This window comes from Talpa occidentalis, unplaced genomic scaffold, assembly GCF_014898055.3.
Source record: "Talpa occidentalis isolate TD23 unplaced genomic scaffold, MPIMG_talOcc4v2.1 talOcc4.7, whole genome shotgun sequence".
NCBI classification, from domain to species: domain Eukaryota; kingdom Metazoa; phylum Chordata; class Mammalia; order Eulipotyphla; family Talpidae; genus Talpa; species Talpa occidentalis.
The window spans coordinates 103,765,895-103,778,418 of NW_023605083.1; the positions used below are offsets into that span (position 1 = coordinate 103,765,895).

At 50.7% G+C, this 12,524-nt stretch overlaps 1 protein-coding gene across 2 annotated transcripts in view; it reads right to left on the reverse strand.

The window, feature by feature from the left end:
* The window catches only part of SEMA4D (semaphorin 4D), an 83,133-nt gene extending 74,111 nt beyond the window's left edge, over nt 1-9,022 (reverse strand). The window contains exon 1 of one of the 2 annotated variants that reach the window (XM_037494515.2): nt 8,963-9,022. The gene's annotated coding sequence lies outside the window, so the exon portion shown is untranslated. Of the gene's footprint in view, nt 1-3,814; nt 3,835-8,962 lie in introns of those variants that run through there. The other variant, XM_054689569.1, reaches the window with a different exon arrangement.
* Nucleotides 9,023-12,524: the final 3,502 nt, after the last annotated feature.

The following is a 12,524-nucleotide window of genomic DNA, read 5'->3' on the forward strand; positions in this document are numbered from 1 at the left end:
AATGGATAACAGATCTGAACATAAAAGGCTAAAACTAGCATTTTTCTGAAGAAAATCTTTATGACTATGAGTTAGACAAAGATTTCTTAAATAAGACACAACAAGCACAACTAGGTGCACTTGATGAAACCGGGCTTAAGATAAAATGTCCTTTGAAAGATATCATTAACAAAGTAGACAAACTTGAAAATATCTGTTATAAAAATATATGACAAAGGATTTGAATCTAGGAGATGTAAAGAAGCCTTGTACATCAAATATAAGACAAATAATCCAATTAAAAGGTGAGCAGAAGATCTGAACAGATACTTAAGAGGTAAGAAACAGTGGGAAAAATGCTTAACTAAAGCTTCAAGCAGACAGCACTAGACCATCCAGACAGCACTAGACCATCCATACCCACTAGAAGAGCTAAAATTAAAGAAACAGCAAGTCTTGGCAAGGATGTGCAACACTGCATCTCACACATTAGCAGCAACCATGCACAATGATGCCAGCCCTCTGGAAAAGGTCGCAGATTTCTTAAAGCTAAATAAACATCCACTGCACAACACTACAATCCCACTCATAGCAAGCACTCAAGAGAAAGGCAAACAAGGCAGGTGTCCACTAAGATTTGCATTAAATCCACTGAAATTTGCATATGAACGCTCCAGCACTTTTTTAATATTGTTTTTTAGTACAATAAAATACTTATAACAAAATTTACCATTTTAACCACTTTAAAGAGTACAATTCAGTGACCAAAAAAATGAGTAGAATCACAATTTTATGCAAAAACATTACCACTATCTAGTTCCAGAAGGCATTAAACACTAACTCCCAGTCTCCCCTTCCTCAGTTCCAGGCAACTACTAATCTGCTTCTGTCTCTATGGATCTGCCCATTTTGGACATTTCAGAGAGACAGAATCATACACTATGCGTCCTTTTATGCCTGATGACTTTCACTAAGCATAACATCTTCAAGAGTCTTTCATGTCATAGGATTTATCAGTATTTCCTTCTTTATGGCTGATAATATTCTACTTTCCAGATGGACATCAGTTGATCACTCATCCTCACTGGTGGGCACTGGGGGTGTTTCCATCTTTCAGTTGTTGTGAGTGATGCTGCTATGGTCAGTTGTATGCAAGTTTTGTTGGAATCTGTTTTCATATCTTTGTAGGTATAGCTCAAGAATGGAAGTGCCATGTCACGTAGGAAACTGATGTTTAACTTTTTCCAAGTTCTGTACCATTTTATATCAGACCAGCAATTTATGAGGGTTTGATTTCTTCACAAGCTCACCCACACTGTTTTTTTCTATATTTTTTTTTTAATTAAAGCCATTCCAGTGGGTAGTCTGTCACTGTGGTTTTGATTTGTAGTTCCCTGTTGCTGACATGGGAAGTATCTTTGCATTTGCTTATCTGTCACTTCTGTATCTTCTTTGGAGATATGCCTCCATGTGATCTGACTGGCTGTTTGACCTTTTGTCACTGAGTTGTAGTTCACAGCGCTTTTTTATTCACAATAACCAGACCAGAAAACAGTCCAAATATTCACCAACAGGTGAGTAAATCAATAAATCATGCACACCCACATAATGAAATCATACTCAACAATAAAAGATACAAAGACTTGATATACACAGCAAGACATAGGAATGTCAAAAACATTGTGCTAAATGGAGAAAGTATGATATGAGTGTCTATAATATACTCTTCCCCTTTGACACTCTTGAAGAAACAAGTCTCATCTATAATAATCTAACCTTAGCAGACAGGTGATTATGACCTAGGGGTGAGTGCAAATGGGCAGCAGGGAATCTGGGGCATGTGCTCAAGCCACATAGCCAGTCTCTGCTCCTTCTGGTCAGCTGCTTCAAAAGCCTGCAAAATGCTGCAGGTAGTGAATGAAGGACACGGTGCTGTTGATATGTGGGCTGGAATCTACCTACCACCATCCCCCGACCCCCACTTGTAGCAAGGTCGAAGCAGCAGCTGTATGAAGGTATACATTTGTCAAAATTCACCGAACAGTGCATTTTGTATGAGTGCCTTTTATTTTATGTAAATTATACCAGGATAAAACTATTGAAATTTTACCTCTACGGCAAGCACCCCAATCTACTGTGCATGCAGACTGAGGCCCACAACACACCGGGGTGCACCCCAAAGGGCACTCTTGGCAGAGTGGCTTTTATTTAAAAAAAAAAAAAAAGATTTATTTATGCATACAAGAAAGGGTACAGTCCAGAGGTGTGGAGGGTAAGAGGATCCACCAGAGACAGTGTGGGGAGCAGAACGGGCAGACTGACTGAAATACACTGCTGAGGGGAACAACAGGCGAGTCAGGAGAGGTCTGCTGCACCACATGTGTAGCTCCCTGGCCGGGGATCGAACTTGCGCTGCAGTGGCTGTGGACAGCTTCATAGGTTGCGTCCCAACCCCTTGCACCACCAGGGAGGCCCCAGAGTGGCTTTTAAACAACAAAGTCAAAGTCCCCTGAACGGCCAGCACCCCTGATTTGGGGGGTCTAGGGTGGGGCTGGAACTCTTCTTCTGACCTGTTTCTCAGGCTGCGATGCCGCAGGATGGGGGACCATACTGTGGGGGCATATATAACGCACGCAGCACTCAGTGGATGCAGTGCTGAGTCGATCTGGTAGACAAAACCTAATCCTTGCTAGTGGCTGGGCCACTACAAAATGCAGGGGAACATTAAAAGAGGTCTCTCTCAGTTTCGGCCACCCACAGGACAAGGCTCTACTTTCAATCTCAGTTTCTGGTCAGGTCCACCAGCGCCCAAGCCCCACCCTGCACCTCCTTCCTTCTCCAGTCCCATCCAGCTGTCTCCAGTATCCCAGAGCAATCTCTGGGGCCTGGCCCCTGCCCCATGGTCTGTAGATCCCAAGGCCAAACACAGGCCTGGTATATGCTACTGGTCAAAGAAAGCTTGTGGGGGAACAAACTGGCCTGACCTGGAAACATCTCTGTCATCTTGATGTCACCAAGGTCATTTCTCCAAGATCAAGACTCAGTCCCCCATCTCTCGCTGGGCAGTCCCTCTTCCCCATACACATTCTGCCCATGGCCCCAGGATGCCCACACATCCCTGGCTTTCTCTGCCTTGCTGGCCACTCCTCTTTGGTTTCTTAGCACCAGATTCAGTCCTTAGACTCCTCCTCTTCTCCAGCTACCTGACACACTCACATTATCATGCCAACTGACAGCTTTAAAAATATCACCTCTGTGGGCCTCCCCAGTGGCGCAGCGGTTGAGCACTGGGTTGTGAAGCTGCCCGCAGCCTTTGCAGCGCCGGTTTGATCCCCGGCTGCTCCCGGCCACTGGAGGAGGGTCCCATTTGGTGCGCAGACCTCTCCTGCCGCCCGCTGCTCCCCTCAGCAGTGTACTTCGGTCCTTCTGCCTGCTCTGCTCCCCGCTCTGGCTCTGGTGAATTCTCTCACCCTCCCGTGCCTCTGACTGTACCCGGTGCATGTATAAATAAATAAATAAATCTTAGGAAAAAAAAAAAAAAAAAGAATTCCTGAAACAAATATTCAGGCATTTAAAAAAAAAAAAAATCACCTCTGTGCCAGCAGCAGCCAGGCTTACAGCCTTTGTCCAGGCCACTCCTGCCCTCCGGCCTTGTTCACAGGCGCCAGGATACCCCCAGGGCCTCTCTGCCCCTCCTTCACAACACCTGCTCAGGGAGGTCCACTGGCCACCTGATTTCAAATCCCAATCATCCCCAAATCCTTGGTGCTCTGGAGTACCTGCACACTATACATCTTACCCTGACACATGACAGCACCCCATCTATTCCTCTTACCTTCTTTCCCTCTCTACTGGTCTAAGGTCCAACTGGGGGGCGGTGCCTTCTGTTGCTTGGTTCCTTAGCTGTAATTGGTGCTCAATCAACCTTTGCTGGAAGGAATGGTTGTCTCCATCAATTGGGAAAATTTTCAAGTTGAAAGGGCACTTAGAAAAAGGGCTCTAGAAAGAAACACCACCTGCCATGGACACGAAACTCCCAACTTTTCAGAATGGCCCAGCGGCACACCTCTACTTGAGTGGGACCCCAAAGTCCCTCAGAAGGACTAGGATACACAGAACACAGCAGCACTGAATGGGAAAATGTCCTCAGGGGGTGGCTGTGTGTTGGCACGGTGCCAGATGGCTCGTGGGCAAGCAGACATGACCCCAGATTCAGGGCACAGCACACCATGCCCTCCCAGGCTGCGGAAAACACTAGCAAACAACAACTCAAACTCCCCAAACACAGTGAGCACAAGCTCAGCCTTTTATTCAGGGCAGGCCCCCAGGAACTTCATGTCCTTCCAAACACACCCTTCAGAGACTTGAATGCTAGATCAAAGCAGGTTATGTTCTAGCTGTTAGAGCAACTTGGATTTCTTGCAATGGGACCAGAAAATGGAAAAGCAAAAAACTTCTGGAATTCCAGGCAACTTTTACTTGTTACTCTGTACACTTGCCGCTTTCACGCTTTTTCTGGTGGTGTAGATTATGGTTACTTAAACTACCTGATACTAAATGAAAAGAGGAGACAAACACAGCAGGCATGGAAAGTGAGTGGAACAGCTCCAGCGGGGGATCATCCCACCAGGGGAAAACCCACCTGCCAAGGTGTCCGTCTCTGCCTTCGGTGCCTGCGCAGAGTCTGAGGGCAGGGCAGGAACCTCCTGCTGGGCTGAGGGCTGGCCCATTCCCAGGGTCCAGACAGCCTGGGAATAACCCTCCTCCTGGACCACAGTCCCATGGCCATGCCCTGCGGGTGACTGGCAGGGCTGCATCCACGCTTTCCACAGCCACAGAGCACCCCCAGAGCCAGATTTGCCAAGAGCCTGACTTAAGCCACATCCTGTTAAAAAATTAGGAAGGAACAGGCATGTCTACAAATCAAATTCCACTTAAAACAAATTTAAATTTGTAAGTGTAGAATACTTAAAATGGAATATTATCTAATGTAGTCTGACCCCTTCTTTAAAATTAATTTTATAATTACAATGACAATCTCACTATAAAAGGAAAAAACGACCAGAAATATGTATGGGGGGGTTGTAGTTTACCTTCCCCTTCCCTCCCCTTCCCATTGCTCAGCCATCCCTCAACATACACACAATTCTTTCCCAACACACACACAGTCACTTCCTCCCCCAACACAGCTCCCACACACCCCTGTCCTCCTGCTACCCCGTGCCTCACAGATGGCAGCCTGTGCTCAGGGCTGTGCCCCTACAGCCCAGAGTCCAGGCATTACGGTTCTCTGTCCTGCCAGCTGATTTTCACACGGGAGGACCTGCACGCACGCACGCGCGCACACGCACATACACACGCGCGCGCGTGCCATTGTGCTATGCATTCTCCCCAAGTAGGGGCCTCTCACTTAACGTATCAACACCTCTTTAAAGGAAGCCTCAATTCCTTCATCAAATGAAGGCCCCTGTGGCATGTTTCTAGGGGCGCTTAGGGGAACAGAGTAAAGGGCCTTCAGGCACCCCTGCCCACAGCCAACACCCATCAATCTGGATAATCCTGCCCTCCACGTCCCCGCCCATCTCCCACCCACATCTCACCCACAATAACCCTGTGCCATTTCCTCTGAAGACATTCCGGTATCTCACTAAAAGGTTAAGAGCTTTTTAATATAACCACAACGCTGCCAGTAAGGAATACAGTCATTCTTCACAATTATCAGTCACTCAACCAATGCTCTACTGTCTCTCTCATACATATCAGAATTTGGCAAAAGGGTGCTTCTTGGGTGAAACGCTGTCTGATGTGAGCTCTGGGTCCAAAGCAGGCAATCCCAGGGTGCTGCTTGGAAGCGACTGGGAATAGGTGCTTCCAGGGAGGACATCTGAGACTTTTAGACCAAATAACAAGCCAGTCCTGCAGAGGTGGACATGGTCACAGGAAGCCGGCTCTGGGGGCTGGCACCCAGGAGGGGTGCTGTTATGGCCCTAGGAGGGCAGCAGGCCCGGCGCTGGCATGGCACTGCCAGGTAAAGTGAGTGCAGGGTTTGAGGGCAGGAAGCTGGAAAGTGAGCCACTATAAGAAACCAGGATGAACCAATCTGATCACCCTAAGGCTGACCTTAATTGGCATGCTGAAAAATGCCACCCCAGCTCCTGGGGAGTCCTGCTCTTGGCAGAGTCAGCAGAAACTTCCTCCTAATAAAACCCACTTACCCCATGTCACCTCTGGCAGCAGAAAGGCTAGAAATGGCTGTGAGTTATGCTGTGTCTCCAGCACAGAGGAGCCTGCTAGACAGGCCCTGCTCTCAGGCGACACCCCAAGACATCCCCAGATGGACACAGAACCATGAGGGCTGCACCTATCAAAGCCAGGGTGATAGGGCCATCTACCTACCCTTCCTTGCTTCTTTCCTTCTTACATCTATCCTTCCTCCTGGAATGGGGACAGAAGGATATCCCTGCCCTCAGCTGGGAACCATGAGGACAGCAGCCTGTCTCCCAGGGTCCATCCTTGACAGCCAACCCATGGCAAATTCACATGTACACATTATACACAGGCAGCTTCATCCCACAGCCAGCCTGAACAGTCACTGCTGTTGCTCTGGCCAAGGCTGGGGGCCATGCCACCTCACCTTCCCACGAGTTCTTGTAACTAAGCAAATTAACACCAAGGGGAAGATGGCTGTATATTATGAAACAATCAGCAAGCAAACGGCAATAAGACTCTAATCCAGGGACACCCGGAGCGCCAGGGTAGAAGGGGGAACAGGTCCCAGCTGCCAACGCAGGAGCTATGGCCCAGGTTCACCACACAAGTGGTCAGAAGGCTCTGCAGTCATGTGCATTCTGCCCCCACCAAAAGAAGGGGACCCAAGTAGCCAGTGTCCACTCTGGGTGTGGGAGGGGTGGGCTCCCTCTAGAAACACAGAGAACCGATATGAAAACCATTGATCTTTGCAAAGCATTATTGATTTTGCTGTGTGCTGGCACCAGTAGACGGGCCTCCCTTCTCACTCAGAGCCAGTCATTAGTGTGCACTCCCCAGCACTGGCCTAGACATCCCAGCTTGCTGCGGAGAAGGCACTCCAGATGAAACGGCCTTGGACAAACCACACGGAGGGGTCACATGATGCTGCCATTAAAGTGCTCTCCCTGCCCCTATACCCATCAGACAGCTGAGCAGCAGGGCTGCACCCCACACTTCAGCCCAGGCAGATGCATCAACTTCCAGGACCCCCAATAAGGTCACCAGAGCTCCACTCACAGGGGAGGCTCATTTCCAACAGACAGTGTGCTTTCAGGGAGGGGGGCTGGGGGACTCCTCAGCACCATTTCAGGCAGATGGAAGGAAAGAAAGATGGCAAAGCCCAGTCCATGCCCCACGCCATGCCAGCTCACCGTACTGTAATGCTGTGTGTGGAGGGAGCCATGCCGGGGGGGGAACCTGTGCAAGTGAGGGACTCTGACAAAGAGGGACCCAACAGGGTTGCCTCTCAATGCCAGCAACCAGCTTTTCTTTGTTTGTTTGATTCTGCAGGTGCAGACACTTTTATCAGTCTGAAGGTCTGGCCAGGGGCGGGGGGCAATCCCTTCCCATACAAACACCACCCCTCATTCCTGAAGGCCCTTTCCCTGGTAGGAGGCAGTGCCAGTGCCAGGGCTCTCAGAGTGGGCCTGCCTTATTCTCCTTTATTTCTGAAGACGAAGGACACAGACACCAACCGTTCCAGTGACAATCGTGCCATTATCTCTGCCAGAATCCTGGCCCCATGCTAGCCAAGGCAGCCTGTTTCTGGGACACAGTAAACACTACCAAATACCGGCATCCAGGAAGTTAGCAGACAAGCCCCAGGCCTGGGACAGATAGGAGGTGACAGCCCACCCATGTCACCTCATGCAGCCACCTGCCACCCGCCCCCCCCCAAAAGGAAGCTTCCACCCCATGGTGCCCAGTTGACTTGAACAGACTCAGGACAAGAGGCCCAACTGCTTGGCTCCAGGCCTCAGGTCTGGCATGGCCTGCAGGGACCTGACCACCCATGCAGCTGGGTTGTGTTCAACGTAAAATGAGGTTTTCAAAACAAAAGCAGAACGACTTGCAGAAAGCAGGGCCCAACCAGTGACTGCAGGCCTCATTTGAAGCGACATGCCCACCTGTAGATGCCCATGCACTCCCCTCTCCCCAAAACTAAATCAAACGAGCATGGAGGGCACCACTCAATTCTTCTTCCCAGTCTGCACTGGCGGAACCCCTTGGATTCGGCCCCTGCAGCTCACCAGGCGGCAGCAACAGGTGCAGCCAGGCTAAAGCTGGCGAATATCCCGGTTCCTGCTGGAACCACGCAGCCCAAACCCAAAAGGACGGCCGAGGCCTGCAGCCCTCCAAGCCAGGCAGACCTGCCCCACCTGTCTGAGTGCGCGCTCCGGCCGGCAGGGCACACTGGGGCCGCGGCCTCTGCGGCCTCCGCGCCCGAAATAGCAGCCCGCGGGGCCAGGCCTGGCAGGAGGGGCCGCGGGAGCCTGGCGCGGGCCGGCGGGGCCGCAGGGTCCCAGCCGAGCGGACCGAGCGCCGCCGGCCTGGCCCAGCGCGCCACCCCTTCGCCCGCCGGGTCAGCAGCTCGCCCGCGCCCCCCCGCCGCGCGGAGCCACCTGCGCCGGGGAAGAGGCGCCGGGAGGGGGCCGGGGAAGAGCCAAGGGGTCCCCGAGAGGGTCGCGGGAGGAGGATTCGGGGCCGGGGCTCCGGATGGGTCAGGGCTGGAGTCCGGGTGCGGGGTCCGGGTGGACGCCGGGTAGGAGCCAGGGGGTGAGGCTGGGGGCGCAGGGTGTCCGAGTGCGGCTCCGGAAGGGTCCCGGCGGGGGTCGGGATCCCGGGCCGCCGAGACGGTGTAAGGGCAGCTCCGGGGCGGGAGCTCCGGGCGGGCTCCAGGGGGGTCCCGTAAACCCAGCGCACCTGCGCGGCCCGCGCCCGCCCCCGCGCTTACCTGGCGCGGCGCGTCCTGGCGCAGAGCCTGCGGTGCCCGGCCCTACGCGCCGGCGGCAGAATGGCGACGGCGGCGGCGAGGCCCGGCTCGGAGAGCCGCGAGGCCGGGCGAGGCGTGCGGCGCGGGGATGCTGCGGCGCGAGGGCGCCGAGGCGGGCGAGGGCGGGGGGGGAGCGGCGCGAGGCCCCGCCCCCGCCCCCGCCCCCTCCCTTCCCGCCTCCGCCCGCCCCTCCCTTCTCCCCGCCTCCCCTCCCCCTCTCCCCGCCCGCCTTCCCTCCCCTTCCTTACCTTCCTCCACTCCCCTTCCTCCTGCCCCACCGCGCCCCACCTCTCCTCGCCTCCCTCCCGCTCTCCCCTCCCAGTCTTTGCCCGACTCTTACCCGAATAACAGGGCCCAAAGGCGCCCCCCCCACCTCTGGTCTAGTCTCTGGCTTCTGCTGGATCAAACAGAGATTCTGATAACTGCCTTTACGCCTTCCTCACCACCTGCTAATGGCCTCTAGGAACCTGGCCTAACCCGCCCTTCCTAACAGCCCCCTCCTACCCTGCCTGCAAGGTCTCTTGCAATCCAGGCCCAGGTGCCTGCTATGTTGGGGAGCTGCAGTGTAGGCACAGCATGGCACCCAGGAAAAAGCTGACTTTGGGAACAAACAATCCAAACCAAGTCCCATGCCCACACACACACACTTTCCTGGGGTGAGGAGGGCAGGCAGCTCCTCCAATACAGGTTTTCCTGCAGCCCTTCTGTGCCCTCATACCAACAGTTCACAAAATTTTCATCATTTTCTACATTAGAGGGCCAAAAGGCTCCTCATTGTGGCCTCTGGTGAGGCATATCTGTGACTAGGCCCCAGGTTTGGGAGGCTAAGTGTCCTCAAAGACTCTTCCACCAAATAGGGAAAGGTGACAGTGTTATAGAGCAACCCTGATATTAAAACGGGTTCCTGGCTGTGGGTCCTCACCCGTGCGCTTTAAAGGGACTTATGAATACTCTACCACACACACACACAAAAGGTTAATAAAAGGTTTATTTACAAGAGAAAAGGAAATAAGGAAAATGTACAACTCAGGGAAAAAATAGGGAAATAAAGTCTTTAATGCGTCCTACCCGATCCGCCTACCTGGAAACCCAAAGTCACTCTCAGAGCTGGCGGAGAGCCAAAATGGGGGATCCCCAAAGCCCACATGTCTGCCTTTTATATCCACCTGGCTGCTTAACCCCACCCTCAGGTCCCAGCCACCTTCCCTTTGGTGGTGATGGGATTTGGAGTTCCCAGTGTCTTTGACTTTGACCTAGGGTGGGGGTGGAGTCCACCAAGCCTATATGGAATTAGCTTTGGGACATCCTTTTCCCCCTAACAATTCCCCCCTTTCACTTTTTGCCACCATTTCCATGGTGATGAAGATCGAATATATGGAGGTTGTGTTATAGGACAGGGAGAGGGGCAGCCCAAACCCCGCAAACCTGCCTATTCTAAATGGGTTCTGCCATCCGCCGCATCAACACAAAACATATGAGACTTTAATGGGAAGGAACTTTAATAAAACTAAGAAACAATACAGGTAAGGCAAAGAGTCTAGTTTCTAAGCAAAGCACCCAAAGTTACCCATCCCCTCGTGGGTAAAAGTCCATCCAAATGGGATTGGCCCAGAGCAAGGCCCCAAAGCCTGCCACGAGTCTAAAGCACCTTCCAGTGGGGACCCACAGCAAAGGGTCAGAAACAATCAGACAAGCCCAGAAGGAAAAGAGCAAAATCAACATCAAGATAAAAGCTGCCATGGTCACCTCCCCACGGGTCTCACCCACATCTGTGTCACCCAGTCCACGACCAAAAGACAAGCGCAGTTTCTTTACGTGTCTCTAGGCTCAATGCGCCTCCTCCAGGTCTCCTGGCTCCATCCTGCTTCCTTCCTCAGTCTCTTCTTCAGCTTCTCCTCTTCCTGCTCAGCTCCACCCTCCCTTGGGTGGGGCAGGGAACCTCCCCCTTTCCTGGGGACCACCCTGTTACAGTTGGGATGCAGTCTCAGATGAACATTTTGTCAGGTTCCAGTGTGAAAGAAAACCAGTCTCTCCAGGTATTTGTCCATTGTGGAAAGCAAAAGTCCTCCACTCCAGGAAAAATAGTTCACCAGTTCAAGCCAAAAAAAAAAAAATCTGGAGGCATTAGCCAAAACAAGACAGCAGATATGTAAAAAATCACAGGAAAAAAAAATCTGAAAATGGTTCAACTGATGTAAAACACAAATTTTCTCAACCTTGATTTGGCGTCCAACGTGATTTAGGACAGAGCCATCCGTGGTTAGTCAGCCCCATGGGGAAATTGGGCTTCCCTATGGCACTGGCTACCATAAGCGCAAATGTGATTTTTGGTTTCTCCAGTGTGTTTGTTTCATATGTCGATTTGCTGTTGAAAAACTGGCTTGGGCTTTGTGAAGATTCTGTGTGTCTGTGTGTAATTTGTTTGTAGTGACTTGCTAACAGATTTTAATTTGTGGAAATTGTTCTGTGCCAGTTTTACTCAAAAGATTAGGCAGTACATTGGACCATGTGGCCAGATCAAAGATGGCGTCTGAGGCCACTTGGTGGGCTCTTGTAAAATTCAGAGGTTCTTGTTGCTAGGACTTTGGAGCTTTTTTTTTCTTTCTTTCTTTTTGTAATCTCTGCTGTCTCATTAGCATTTCTAAAGGCAATAATGGTTCATCAGTGGTATGTTGCTTTGTCTTTGGCTACTTCCTGCTCTCTGCCTGATGGATTTTGCAAGCCAATTGTGGAGCAGTGGTGTTTAAATTAGCAAACGTATGCCTGGGTGTTAAGGAAACAGTAGCCTTAAGCAGTAACTGGTAATTGCTGGTAGCCATGATGGATTCTTGGAGATAACTTGAATTTTTGCAAAGTCTGGATCAGAAAAATTAACAAGATTTTGTCTGAGTCTGAAAGGATTTGCTACTGTGAATTTTGTCTACATAATTTGTTTTGGGCATGTTTGCCATTTTGAATACTGGATTTGTTCAATTGCTGGTGTAAGACAAGATTCTAAGTTTCTGCTTCCTACTGAGGAAGGTCTGTTATGGAAAGCACTCTTTAGGGTGCATCATAAAACTGTACCAGGTTTTCATACCTGTGTTGTTGTTGTCCCTCCCTAGTGTGGGGGAGGTGTAATCTATGCTTAGATGTTGAATCTGCTCTTTCAGCTTCTGTCCCAGAGTGGCTAACAGAAGTAAGGAGATGACTCCTTTTAATTGAAAGTTAATTACTGATATTTTGATTTTGCTTTTTCAGGTTCTATTTCAGGAAACCCAAGGAGTGCCTGCTTGGTGGCTAACAAGAGATGACTCCTTTTGCTTAAAAGTTAACTGTTACTTTTATTCTTTCAGTTGCTGTACAGAATACCCCAGGATTGCCTTCTAACAAAAAGTCTTCAACACTGAAAACCCTAAGTTGATAAACAAGGTCATGTAACTCTTGTGATTAATAAAACTTTTCCTTCCTATTTCCAAAGTCTTAGGTTTGTAAGATGACAACCAGAAATTTTTCTGCCAGCAACACTCCACAATTTTTTTTG